Source organism: Micrasema longulum, unplaced genomic scaffold (genome assembly GCF_059751315.1).
Source record: "Micrasema longulum isolate JH-2025_06_02 unplaced genomic scaffold, ASM5975131v1 h1tg002143l, whole genome shotgun sequence".
NCBI lineage: Eukaryota > Metazoa > Arthropoda > Insecta > Trichoptera > Brachycentridae > Micrasema > Micrasema longulum.
Window position 1 is genome coordinate 57,195 of NW_028279308.1, and position 14,813 is coordinate 72,007.

The 14,813-nt window shown below is 29.8% G+C and overlaps 1 protein-coding gene across 2 annotated transcripts in view; it reads left to right on the forward strand.

Moving 5' to 3' along the window:
- The window catches only part of LOC148272949 (uncharacterized), a 94,686-nt gene that overhangs the window by 25,440 nt on the left and 54,433 nt on the right, over positions 1-14,813 (forward strand). For both annotated transcript variants that reach the window (XM_088239350.1, XM_088239352.1), the window contains exon 2: positions 7,362-7,400. The gene's annotated coding sequence lies outside the window, so the exon portion shown is untranslated. The remainder of the gene's footprint in view (positions 1-7,361; positions 7,401-14,813) is intronic.

Consider the following 14,813-nt stretch of genomic DNA (forward strand, 5'->3'; position numbering starts at 1 on the left):
TAATACGTTAATACATAATATCAGTTAATACAATCCAAAATAGTAAAGAAACATAATATTAGAAACATAAAACATAGTATTATACACCATCTATATATATTACATTAATGACTATCACTATCAAAAAGATTTAATTAATATTTTTTCATTGCTACACTTTTAGATTTGTTATTTGACTTTTCGTTTTTTAGTTTATTTTTTTTTATTTTTTTTTTTTTAAGTTTTATTCATTTTAACAAATAAGTAACATACATAATTGTATTTTTCTTCCAGCAAAGCCGAAGCTTGTCTGCGGGTTATTATACATTTTTTTAAAAACATTTATAAGTAAGTGCATAGTTTAATAATAATTGAAGAATAAAATATATTTAATTTTAAGTTCATCGGGCAGTACGAAAAATTCGGTGTTTCCGTAGGCTACTATGATAACAGATGTTGCTACCATTCGTGTCTGCAAAATAGTCATGAGGATGAATGACAACATCCAAAAAAAGCTTATCAATATAATTTGCCAAACACAGAGAAAGGGGCAGTGAAAGTAGTAGAGTTGAATGCAAATAAAAACGCGATATTTGTGATATACTCGTTTATTGACAAAACACATTCCTTTTTTGTATGAGTGAAACCGAAAAGTAGACCTAGGGTCTTTAAAGCGGTCGGTTTCACGTATGTGGAGGAATGTACTTTAAAATTGAAAATATAATACAAAACCGGTATTTCTTATGTATCTACTCTCACTGCCTCCACCTTCCATGGAATCATTTCTCTACAATACCGCAGAGTGTGTGCGGACCAACTACTGCTTTACAAAATTATGACAGGAATGGTTGACTGTACAGAGCTGCTTGGTTTAATAACAATACATGTGTCAGCCAGGATTTGTAGGCGGTACCACCTGTTTCATGTACCAATAAGTAAAACATCGTATGTTAAAAATGCTTTTTTTCGTAGGACTTTTTCAATGTACAATACAAAATTTAAAAATATAGATTACACAAACATCACTCTGTCAGATTTAAAATTTACACTAAAAATGTATTATGTAACTTAGTAGACATTATAATAATAAATATGTACATCTCCCCTCCCCTCCTTATCCTCTCTTCAAGCATTTTTGTCCTTATCCCGTCCAATTTACAGTAACTTAATGTTCTTAAAATTAATATTTAAAAAATCTTTGATTATTGAGTACATGAAAATAACATTTTGATATGTATAAATTGTATGTATTTATTTGATATGTAATATATTTTCTTTACTAACTTTGTATACTATGTGGAAATCTGTTATTAGTTCTGAGTTTATACACTATATATGTTTGTTTATTAAAAATATGTATGTAGAACTGTTGATTTCCCTAATAAAATAAAAAATGTAAAATGTAAAATAGTAAAAAACTGAATATGTACAAAAATAGAAATAACAATATTTTAAGTTTGTCCAAATATTTTGTATATAAGGACTGGATTCTACTCCCTGGGGAGCTGTGAATATTAACATATTACAACAGAGATGAAGAACAATAGAGAAGGTTATAAAGAAGTCTTGGCATCTACAGGGCTTATGACCTGTCATTGGCTGGTGAGTGTTAGTGGCCATTTTACACACTATGTAACATTCACCATTCTGCCCATATTTGAACATCTATATTACTTTAATTCTTTCATCTCTTTGAGTTTTATTGATTCAGTCATATTCGTAAAATCTAAATAATGGAGTCAGGTTATTGTCCCGTAGTTATCTCGTGGACTTTGAATTAGAGGTCTAAGGTTAAACTATTGCTCCACCTCAACCTGATTTAAATTTTCTTTCACAATTATTTATAATTCTATTAAAACCGGCTTAAAAATTATAGTAATCTTTAGAATAATTATAAAACTAAAATTATTATTATCATTTTATACTTCAGCACCTACCGCAAACAAATTTGAATAACTTTTTTTATTTAAATTTATTTCAACAGAGGGAAAGCATTTTTGAAAAGGTAATATGGAAGTCTAGGCATTTACAGGGCTTATGACCTGTCATTGGCTAGTTTAAGTGGCCACTTTACACACTGTGTAACATTTACCATTCTGCCCATGTTTGAACATCCACATTTCCTCAACTCTTCCATCTGTTGACTTTTGTGAAGTAAAAGAGCTGAAACCTTTATCACGTGGGTGAGATTCATCCGGCTGAACCAAATTACCTACTAGGCAACGCCTGAAAACAATTTTTATACTTCTCCTTTTACCTGGTAGTAATTCAACAATGTTTGAGTATGTCCAAATGCTTGCAGACTGGCTGGATTTCCTCCCTAGGGAATTATTTATATTTTAAATTTTCTTCATCTCTGTTGTGGTATGTTAATAATTATAGTATTTTTGACGCTCATAATTTGTGATTAGTTGTGTCTACTCGTGATTGTAGCTATATTTTTCAGGGTATTTATTACATTAAATTCATGTGCCCTTCAACCATCAACTATGTTTATACATTGTACATTTACTTAATGTGAACGTTTATTTGTGAAGAACGAAACGAGTTCGTAGGTCGTGAAAATAATGCATATTTTAATAGTTATTAGTAGGAAGAGCCTTGGGACATTAAAAGAAGGTAATTTTTTTAAGTTCGCAATTTACTTTTAAAATATCATCGTTGTACCCCTGTTCATACCCGATGATGCATCGGGCACTGCATTCTTACATCAAATGCAACGTATACTGATCATGTGTTACATAAAGCTAAGGTGATCAGCCAGTCCAGAAACATGAAATATTGCAGTGACACCACATTTTTAATGAAAATTTTATGTCGACCTTCTTAGGAATCGAACACAAGACCTCGAGAATAGTAGGCAAAAGCGCCTACTACTACACTATGAGGCAGGCTCATTTCCACTCGATTTCCTAGTTCAGGATTTTTACCTAAAAGCAACCATTGAATCGAAACAACAAAATACAAAAGTCCGGGTTTTTGGATCTATTTCACACACATGACTATATTATTAATCTGCCCGGACACGGAGACAAAAAAAAACAAATACTGGTATATCTATTATGAACGTATGTTATTTATCTGTTCCCACGATTTTTTTTAAATGTTTTTTTTTGAAACCATCAACTGAACGTAGTTACGCCGAAAGCAGCCAACCATAGAAAAGTGAAACTGAGATAATTGCACTTTTGAGAAAAGAGTTAATAATCAAATCTACACAACAGTTGGCTTGTTTTTTACTTTGACAAATAATAAATAATGCATACATTTGTCATTTTTAGTAATACGAAAAATAATTCAATGATGTATTTGACCAAACACTCTAATATGTGAATTTTGCAGAAAACACTTGCCCTAGTAAAACTCGTTGTGTCATTATGAATTGAGCATATTATATTTAATTAGGGTACTTAATTGTAAAGAATCACTTATTTCAGTTATTATAATAACGTAACAAATAATTTAACTATGTGCTAAAGTAATTTTGGTGTTTTTTTTTAGACTAGCTACTACCTAAAATATGCATTTTGCAGAAAACAGTCAGATCTAATATTGAATGATACCTCATTCAAACTTTAAATGCATGAGGTGACATTCTGTATGAAAACAAGTTTTTTAATACAGGAATTTTTAAATGAATGAATTTATAAAATAAAAATACCATATATTTATCAATTTTACTTTATTTAAGAGAGGCTGTAGAGATATCTGGAGGCATTAATATTTTCATCAGCATCTATACTATAAGATTTTTCTAGTGTTGTGAGTGATTTCTGCAAATTGCAAAATGCAGTTTTTGTGATCAACACTGTTTTCAGAAAGTGATTATTAGTTTTTTGTTTGAAAGTGGCGTGCCAAATTTTAGCGGAACATAGAATTCACCTTTAATTTTAGTTTAATGTGCAAATAAATAAGTAATTTTTCAAAATTGAGGATAACTACGTTTAATTGTGCTATGGATCAATGCTTTCTCAAAGTATGCAATTTGAATAAAAGGTAAAACCAAGATGAAAGCAGGCTGAATGCATTGTGTTAAGCTGGGTCAAGCATTATCGACCAAATAATGAAAGGAGAGCTGAGTTGGTTTGGACATGCGCCAATGGACAGCTAAAGAACGGTAAAAAATACTAACGATGCGAATAATAATGGATGCGGAAAACGTATTTAATTATGGTACCTATCGCTTTTTGCAACAGATCTACATCTTGATTTACGTCAACGAATAAAGCTAACTTTAGGTGGCCGTAAGAGGCCTTGAAAAAAGCCTTGTTCTCTGATGGTTTAATTCAATAAAATAACTTTTTGTGTATATAAAACATTATTTACTTACGTTAACACTGCTACGGCTTTGACCCACATTAAAATATTTTTATATCCTCTACTATTTGACCGATGAAATAAAATTAATGTGTAAATAGATGAATGAAACGCTTTTAACTGAATGAGCATATTTGCATTTCTACGATTTCGAGCCAGGATAATACCAAAGTAATTACTCAAGTACCTATGTTTGAATATCTTTATTATTTACCAATGCAAAAATTTATTTTAATTAATGCATCAAAATTACAAATGCATAACACTTAAACATATATAATGTCAATGTACATAATATATGTAAATTAATACAAACGGAGTAATTGATACTCTTGAAATTAAATATCTAGAAGTTTTGATTACATTATATAATATTGTAATATTATTTAAAAGCTTTGATATTTTCAGGGGATATTTATGCACTGGTATTATAAGCAATTTAACAACCAGCGTATTGGCAGTTATTGCACTGGAATTTGAGAAAATATGTAATACTGAATTTTATTTTTCAGATTTGTAGGTTATAGTAAAAAAACGAATCTTAATGTCAGTTTACATCAAAATAAAAAGTTTACTCTCAAACAACAACAAAATGAACAAATGATTTTTTATATTATTAATATTTAAAGCATTAACTTTGTGATTATTTTTTTTTTTTAAGTGTTATTAAATATTTGTATATAACTACTTACCGACTTTTCTACGTCTACCGGATTCAAGACGTACCCGTCTCTTCTTCAGGACACTAATAAAACCAACATGCAAAACCCACTATACATCTTCATCATACTTGTTGCACAAAAATATAAAACCATCACGACATGCATTTTAATAAGCACATGCACTGATTAGGACAAACTTGCCCTCCCCTTTTTTTAACTTTTTCTCAAACAACAAAAAATATTTTTTAAATCTAATCAGTGCATGTTTGTCTAAATCAGTGCATATGCTTATTACAAGGCTTGTCGTGTTGGTTTTATATTTTTGTGCTACAACCATCGTGAAGGTGTATAGTGGGTTTTGCATGTTGGTTTAATTAGTCTCCTGACGAAGAGACGGGTACGTCTCGCAACCGGTAGACATAGAAAAGTCGAAAAGTGGTTATGTACAAATATTTAATAACATTAAGATAAGAATATTTTATTAGCTGACATTTTTTCATGCAATCAGTTTTATTCGCCTTGCCTAAGTAGTAACTGCTCAGAAATGACCTTACCCTAACTGTTTCGATAAATTTATTTGTGAGTAAATTAATTCGTATTTTAACGCTAAAAAATAAACAATTTATTCCTTCTTTGTCATTTGAATTTTTAAAATATTTGATGTACAGAACAATTTACATTATAGAAGTACGGAGTTGTTTGCAACTACGAGTAGGTACTAACTATGCACGACACTCTCCGATTCCGCGTTTACATTCCTTAGCCAACAAATTTACTTGTGATACAGACATTTTTAATACGACAATTATCCATTTTAAAACGTTCTTAAATACACTGTTTAAGACTTATTATTAATGTCGTAATGAAACTTTCTTATTCATACTATTTTTTCTCTGTTTTTGATGTGTATTATTATATCCTATCTTTTTCTGAAATTAATATATCAAATATTTTTGTGTACCAGATATTATATATACTTACTGTAAACTAATTTTTATTATTTGTTTTAACAATAATTGGTTAATACCATTTTTTTATACGTATAGGTATATGTATATATTTTTTTTTGTTTAAATTCTTTACAAGTATTTTACAATTTTTAATTCAATCACTTTTCTTATATCCATATATTTTTTCTTTTTTACTACGTAAAGTTTCACTTTTTATTTTGCATGGCAGTATGCTTTTTATTGTTTCTACATGGATACAAAAAAGCGTTGTTTATTTTTTAAATTATTACTTACTATGTTTGTACTTACATGTATATTTTTTGTAAATGCCCCTTGGGCGTATTGTAAAATTAAATTAAATAAATAAATTAAAATTATTTACTGGCATTTTGTAAATAAGTATTTTTGACGCCTGTAATCAACGATGAAGTTAAAATTTCTGACCTCGCCATTCTTTCACAGTTCATGATCACGATGTGTACCTGAAATTCTTCCTACTTATCTAATATTATTATGTTGGTACCGTGGGAAGTATTTGAAAATAACTAATGAAAACATGCACTTAAGAAAAATCTAAATAATACCAGCATAAGAACACAAGCAATCTTCTTCCTTGCCTTCACAATAGGATCGGCAGATCTACAAAGATCTGCCGATCTGTTTGTAATTTTTGTGATGCCCGCTCTTGTTTCTACATCATACAGCGTGCATCTTGTTTCTACAGCATATGCAAAACTATGAAAACTAATATATCAATAAATAAATTCAAAGTAAATTTAAAGAAATGTTTTAAACCCATGTAAAAAGTACATTCTATTTTAATTAGCATTAATGTAATATTACTTTCTGATTTTCTTTTCATATCACATAAGTTTTTTTCTTTTTTCTAATGTAATTATATAAATTCTAATAAATAAATAACTATTACAGTATAAGTCATTCTCCAAGCACAAGAGCTAGTCTCTTTTTTTGGAGAGTTACAGTTTTAACATTTACTATATGTATAAAAGTAGATTTGTATTTTTAATAAAAAAAAAATTTTAGTCAATTATTTTCCACAAGCAAGGAATAGCGAAATAATATTTAAACAAGAGCTTTTATTTGTTTAATGGTTAAATAATTTTAGTTGTCATTTTTACAAAATAATAAAAAAAATACACGTAAGAATAGGGCTAATTTATGCATGGGCGAAATAATCATTGTCCAACGGACTCAAAAGATAAATAAATAAATGTGAATCCTTTGTAAAATTCTCAAATATTCTTTTTTTAAAATTATAATTCACTGCTGGTCAACTTTTGCATTTTCTTCCTACTTTTACAAACTGATAATTTACGTACATGTCAAAATATATTTTTTTGTTAGGTTTCGTAAGTAATTGTATTGAGTTATTAAATAAATTGTTTGACCGCAAAGTAAATGCTTTTAACATTAATTTTATTTTTTGTTACAGGTTTTTACTACTAACGAAGCAGAAAGGAAATAATTAAAGGTAAGAATTTACGGTTATCTATATATTTTTTTAATAGATTTTTTTTTTATCTGTTTTATTTTCAAAACGATTTCTAACACAAAATGCACAATTCTGCTTACAAATGAGTTCAAAAGTAAAATCATTGTCATGAATGGACAATGAATAAGCATGTTTTTAAGGTATTAAAATTTTCTAAAATAATTCATTGCTATAGTTAAAATAATATCCATCCTGTCATTTGTACAAATGTTTAAAATACATCCTTTTGAATTGAATTGAAATACTTCATTATGCAATATGAGAAAACTAATGAACAAAAAATAAGCCTCACAATTATTATAAATGCAACAACATATTGTATATATTCACTCTTAGACGTAACAGAACACCGCCAAAAAAAAACATTTATATTACTTTTTCAGTTTATCTTTCAGATTTATTCTACAAAAATAAACTATTGGTTTTTTTCGAGTAACGCTTATAAACTTTAGAGACTTTACCTGTTTTTAAAGTGAGCTGTTTTTGTTTCCTCAATTTTTATTTATCGCATTGTTAGTATTTTACTGAGGAGTTTAAAAAAATACATTAAATTAAGATTAAAGTTTAATGATAGTTGCATTTTTGTTAAAATATACAGAATGCATAATTGAGTTATTAATGATTTATTAAGTTTATAACATCTTAAAAACTAATATAATATAGCATTATAACCTTAAGCAAAAATTCTCAAGAACATTTTTTTCCAAATTAATTTGATATATTTCAATGCTTTCTATTTCTTCAGGTAGCTCATTGTTCAGCTTTAATCCCTTGTATAATGAGTTTTGAGACTCTGTTTTTCTCTTTCTGGATTAAAATATATATATATATATATATATATCTCTTTAATTATTTTGTGCATAAAAATTGCTCCATTATATTTAATTTGTTGCTTTACTGTGAGCAAACCAATGAGGAACTTTAGCCCTAGAATTGGATACAATAAATGTTTTCTTGCGTGCGGTAAAAATTGTAGTGATAAATTGTACGGCAAAAATTCCTGAATATGGACATTTTTTTTTTACTTGAACGACGTCACTAGTTTACATGAATCAACCAATGTCAAGAAAGTTGTGGAAGATTTCCGGTTTGCTTGCCGTCAATGGATCAATGGGAAGAACTGATCGAGAATAAGCAGAAGAGAACCTTTGACGTCACACGCGGAGTTATTTTAGAAAAAAAAACTTTGAAAAACCATAGCGCTAAAAATACGATGTATAAAAATAAAAATTTTCTTTTTTAGTTTAATAGTTTATAAACAAATGAAAAAGGTAAGGTTAAAAAAACTATTTTGTCGAAAACGCAACAGGGAAACGTACAATGCAATATAAAAACGGAATTGTGTATTTATTGTTAATAACTATTTTAAAAATATAAAAATAAAAGAACTTCAAAATTCATTTAACTTGACTCAATTTTAGTGAAACTTTTATGACATGTAATTTATAATATATTTTCGTATTTATTTATTTGTTCACTTAGTTTTTTTATACGATTACGAAACCTGTTTTGGTGAATTATTATTTCAAATAAGATACTGCTACCGAATGAAATGAATTAATGTCCACAAATACCGCCCCGGGTCGCAATTACAAACGCTATCTTCATCGGTATATGTATTCCGAGACGGTATTTTCAGCTTTTTTACTACTTGTACCTTCCTCAGAATGGCGAATGTTGATCTACCGGTGTGTTTTCATACGCGTTTTCGTTACGTCATCTCAGATGTCATATAATCGAATTAGATTGAATCACAATCATTACAATTTAATTGGTTTATGCCAGATATATTATATTAAGAGACAATATCTTGTGATTTTTTAACAATCTTCCTATTTTATGAGTTGTGTAGGATGCAGGGTTTAAATGCAAAAACAAAAAAACTTTCATATTTATTTATATTAATTTTATTTATTTAATTTTACAATATGCCCAAGGGGCATTGACAAAAATTATACAGGTAAGTACAAACATAGTAAGTATCAGTTTTAAAAATAAACAACACTTTTTTTGTATACATGTAGAAACAAAAAAGCATGCTGCAATGCAAAATAAAAAGAGAAAAAATATGTGTATTTAAAAAAATCTTGGAATTTAAAAGCAAATTGTAAATAACTTGAAAAGAATTTAAACGAAAAAATCGTATTAACAAATTAATTTTAAAAACAAGTTATGAAAAATTGTTAACAGTAAGTATATATAAGTTAATAATATAATATATGGTACACAAAAATATTTGATAAATTAATGTCCGGAAGAAATAAGACAATCAAAAACAGAGAAAAAATTGCATGAAAAAGAAAGTTTTATTACGACTTTAATATTAAGTTTTTAACAATGAATTTAAGAGTGAAGAACACTTAAGATGCCTGAATAATAAAAAATTTTCTGAACTCGCAAACCATCTTCTAAAGAAAATAATAATAATAATAATAAAGAATCTGGATTTAAGTTTTTCGTATTGAAAATAAAATTAGACAACTTGGAAATCTTAGAAATTAAAAAATCGATCCTAAAAAGAAAAAAAAAACAAATAAACAATGTCAACTTTAGTCCACTCCTGTCTTGTTCTTTTGTTATTAAGAATACGTCTTTCGCGGTCCATATCTAGACAAAACTGCAAGATTAAGTACGAACCGTAATACGAATATTTTGAGAAACATCAAATGCGGAGCGGATGCGCCGTGTACGGTGCTTGGTAAAGTGTCCAGACCCTTGCAAAAAATACAGTAAAAATACTTGAAACAGTTGTTTTAATCAACAATATTTTGAGTTTGTCGATTTGATGTTTGTAAAGGTTAAGAGCTGAAACCGTTATTTTTGCGGCTGAAACTCTTTTGATTAAATGATTTCACCTACTTACTAGGCAACGTCTAAAAATATTTTTTCTACTTCATCTATTATCAGTTTTAAAAAATTGAAGAAGTTTCAAACATTATTAAGTATTATGTTGCCTTTATATTGCATGAACCGATTAATTACATACATTTTCACTTGAGATTGGGGCTATGCCATTTATTAAAGAATGATATTAATTATATTTTTTTCCCAGAAAGTTCTTTAATTTGACACTAATGACATTCAAAATTGTTGCTGGCAAACAACATGTCGTTGCTACGTTGTCAGGTATATTGACAACATTAATCAATTGTTGTCCAATATATGCATATTTAGTAAACTTAAAAAAGCAATTAAAAGGATGCACAATCTGACTTTTTTACACAAATGCATTACCGTTTTTTTACACATTACAGATACACCGTTAGCGTGTTCTTATCATTTTTTTTTGTATGTTAATAAATTGTCTTTTATAGTAGCTAAGACCGCCCTAAACCGTTATACAATGATAACTTTAAAAAAAAAAGCAAAACGTACTTACATAACTTACCCCTACAATACATCCCATACAAATAATATTTTTTTTTATTTTTTTTTTATTTATTTAACTTTTTGTACATAATGTTATTTGTACATTGGCGGGCTTATTGCCAAATGGCAATTTCTTCCAACCAACCAATAAAATAAAAGTTTTATTTTTATTATTCAAGTTACAGAACATATTCAATAGAAAAAAAAAAAAGAATAAAAATTTAAAGATATATAAAAATAGAAATAAACGTATTTGTTTATAAATTACCTTAAAGCGAAACTATTACTCAATGGGAAAAAGGAAAAAAGAGGAAAGAGGAAAAAGGAAAGGAGGAGAGATTAAGGAAGAGAAAGGAGATGTTTCTAACTAACTAACTAACCATCACGCCATTTCCCCAGAGGGGTAGGCAGAGAGGATAGAACGCCACACCACTCTGTCCTGGCACACTTCCTTTGCTTCCTTCACATTCATACATCTTCTCATGCACGCACGTCGATTATTCCGACTTTTCACATGACCACTTTCAAGAATTTGTTGTACTTGATCATGCCATGTCTTTCTCGGCCTTCCTCGACTTCTACAACCAGACACATTCGCATCATAAATCTTTTTAGCCGTTCTTTCATCATTCATTCGCTCCACATGACCGAACCATCGCAAAAGACCTTTCTTAATTTTGTCGATAATGCTTAACTCAGCCTTGCATTCTGCTCTAATTTCGACATTAGGGCACCTATCATACATTGTTTTTCCGCACATTCGCCTGAGGGATCGCATTTCAACAGCATTCAGTCTACTTTCGTCCCTTTTTTTCCAACTCCATGCTTCGCTTCCATACATTAGGGTTGGTACCAGAACTCCATTATGAACTGCTAATTTAGCCTCTTGCGATAGACACTTATTTGCTACGACAGACTTTAAGGCACCATTAACTCTGTTACCGGCACTAACCCTCCTTTCAATATCCTTGTCCATATTTCCATCTCTAGTAAACATACTACCCAGATATACAAATTCTTCGACCTGTTTCAAACTATCTCCATTTACTACAATCTTACATTCAGTCATAGTTACATTTCTTTCAAAGACCATGACGTTCGACTTTTGCACATTCATTAGCAAATCACTCTCCTTGCACACTTCGTAAACCTTTGTAACCAAGGATTGCAGTTCCTCTTCGCTGTCAGCTAGGAGGACTGCGTCATCGGCGTACAGAAGGCAACTGACAGTAAGATTACTCATTTTCGCTCCCACATCCATACTTTTCAATTCTCTCATACATTTATCCATGTATATGTTGAATAACCACGGTGACATTACACATCCCTGTTTGACTCCTTTAGGGATGTCGAACCAGGAAGTTAATGACCCATTTACCCTTACACACGCTACACTATCTTTGTACAAGGAAGCAATAGCGCGGACAAGGTTGTCACTCACTCCATACTCCGATAAAACCATCCATAATTTTTTCCTATCAACTCGATCAAATGCTTTTTGCAAATCAACAAAAGCGCAAAAAAGCTTCTGGTTTTTCGCCAAAAACTTTTCTGTCATATTGCGTAATGCAAATATTTGATCCATACATCCTCTACCATTCATAAATCCACTCTGTACATCCCATACTTTCTCCTTGGTCACGTTTCTTACTCTTCAGACGTGATTTAAACAGAGATAATGTAGTAACATCTTTGATGCTGGATGGGAGATGATTCCACAGTCGAGCCGCATGGACACTATATGAGTTAGAGAAGAAAGAGGAATTGTGTATGGGTATTAAGAGAGTGCCTTGAGAATGAGAACGAAGAGGTAAACCATGAACTGATAAGCGTTGAAATTTTTCACACAGGTATATAGGAGCGTTAGGACTATGAAGTACATTGAACAGAAGTGAGAGGGAGTGATAGTCTCTCCGCTGTCTAATTTTGAGCCATTTCAGTTGCCTACGATAATCAGAAATGTGGTCATATTTCCTAAGACCAAAAATGTACCTAATGTAATATAATCAGTAGATCCTTATTACAAAGACAACTTAAACAAATTCAAACTAATACCACTTTCGGACAAAGGGATTTTGAGTATTATTCAATTATAATCTATAACCTACTTCCACTATCTATTAAAACAATTTAAACGAGAAAATGTTTAAAAAGGCTTTAAAAAAATGGATAGTGGAGCTTGGTAGAAGTAAAATGGATTGTCTCATTCGCCCAAACCAATATTGAATCAACTGCTCCACAAGTGTATAGCTTATGTTAGGTTTTTGTTATTTTCATTGTGCGTTTTGTAATATAAATAATAAAGATGTACATATAGACCTAGTTTTTAAAACAGTCTGAATATTTTGTTAATTATCTCTGTTTATTGAGTTCGTCTTCTTTGTTTATTCGCAAATGTAAAAACATTTCAAATAAGTATATTGTTTAGTGTTCTCAACACGGGTAACCCCAGTGAGGTCAAATTATTTTTATTATTGTTTATAGTTTGTAAGAGTAAAACATGAATAAATAAATAAAAAATTCTAAATCGGTTCAGTTTTGAGCTGCGCATGACAGGAATGCGAGACCTCGATTTTGTCAAATTTACTTAAGGATAATCAGTCCGATGGGCAGTTGTTTTTTTTGCACAATATTTGGGGAGTCATCTGTGAGAGAGTGATAGAAAAATCTTATTCAAATAACTTTTCATCGATTCGCACTACTGCCGGCCCGGCCCTATTTTGGTTTCTTAACATTTTCATAGTAAAATCGTTCAAAAATACATTTATTCTTACGGTAACGCCTAATAGAGAACATATCACATACTACGAATACCGATGAAAACATATGAAATGGACTTAGAATAATTAATTTTATAAATCAATACGGATATTGTAGAAAAATGTTTTAAAAATAAATTATAAAAAAATATCTCACTGGCAAAACGCGACATGTTTGGCATTGATAATTGTGACTTCAAGATTCGTGGCAATGTTCTATAAATCATTAAACGGCTTGGAACAAAGTTTAAAATTAACACGAATCGTGACGTATTAGGGGCGCGGCCAATGCACTGATCGTTTTTCGTGATTTCAAAATAACAAATCTTAAAATATTTTTTGTGCTACTTGTTGTTTTGCTTAGCAGCAAAAAAAAACTTGTTTTACTCGAGAGTATTTATATAACCTTATTACTTTAAAATTTTATATTATCTTATTATGTAATGTAATGTACTTATAAAAAAACTTTAAAAAGATGTCAAAACTTACATTATAATCAATATGTAGAAATAAATATCCGATACTATATTACAAGTTGTCGGCCTCGTCTCGGTCTCGGGTTCGATTCCCAACATGGTTGAGATGAAATATTTATTGGAAAATGTGTTTTTACACCAGAATATTTAATAGTCCCTGGACTCGCATCTGAACAGTAAGACTGACGATTTTACCGTCATGTAACAAAAAATAATAAGATATGCTGCGATTGGTGTACCAATGCAGTGCTTTATGCACCATTAGGTACGGAAAAAAATTATAATGAATTATATTACAGGTTATCAAATTCAGACGCGTTTCCTTTTATTTTTTCGTGTTTTTCGTTCTTCATTTGATTACATTCTTTGAGCAACTTTGTATGCGTCATCTCCCTGTTTCTAAAGTTCATACAAGGGTTGTTGTTTACCGATATTGGTTAGTTACCTTAAATATATTTTTATAGTAGGCATGATATCGTCAATTATTTTTATCACAAAACGATATTCTCTATTCATTTATATCGCATACAGATTTTTCGTTAATCTAATTTATTGATGATTTCTACCAAACTTATTTTTTATCTACTGTAATTTTGTTTTTGCCTCTTTTATTGCATGTTTTTTACACCAATCTTCGTAGAAATCCAATAAAAAAATAATATCTTTTATAATTTAACTAGCGGACCTGGCAGACGTTGTCCTGCCCAAACGTTGGCAAAAAACTGTTCATTGATAAGTAGGTAGGTATCTAGGTACTTGTTTGTGATTAAATTCCAAAACTAAAAATA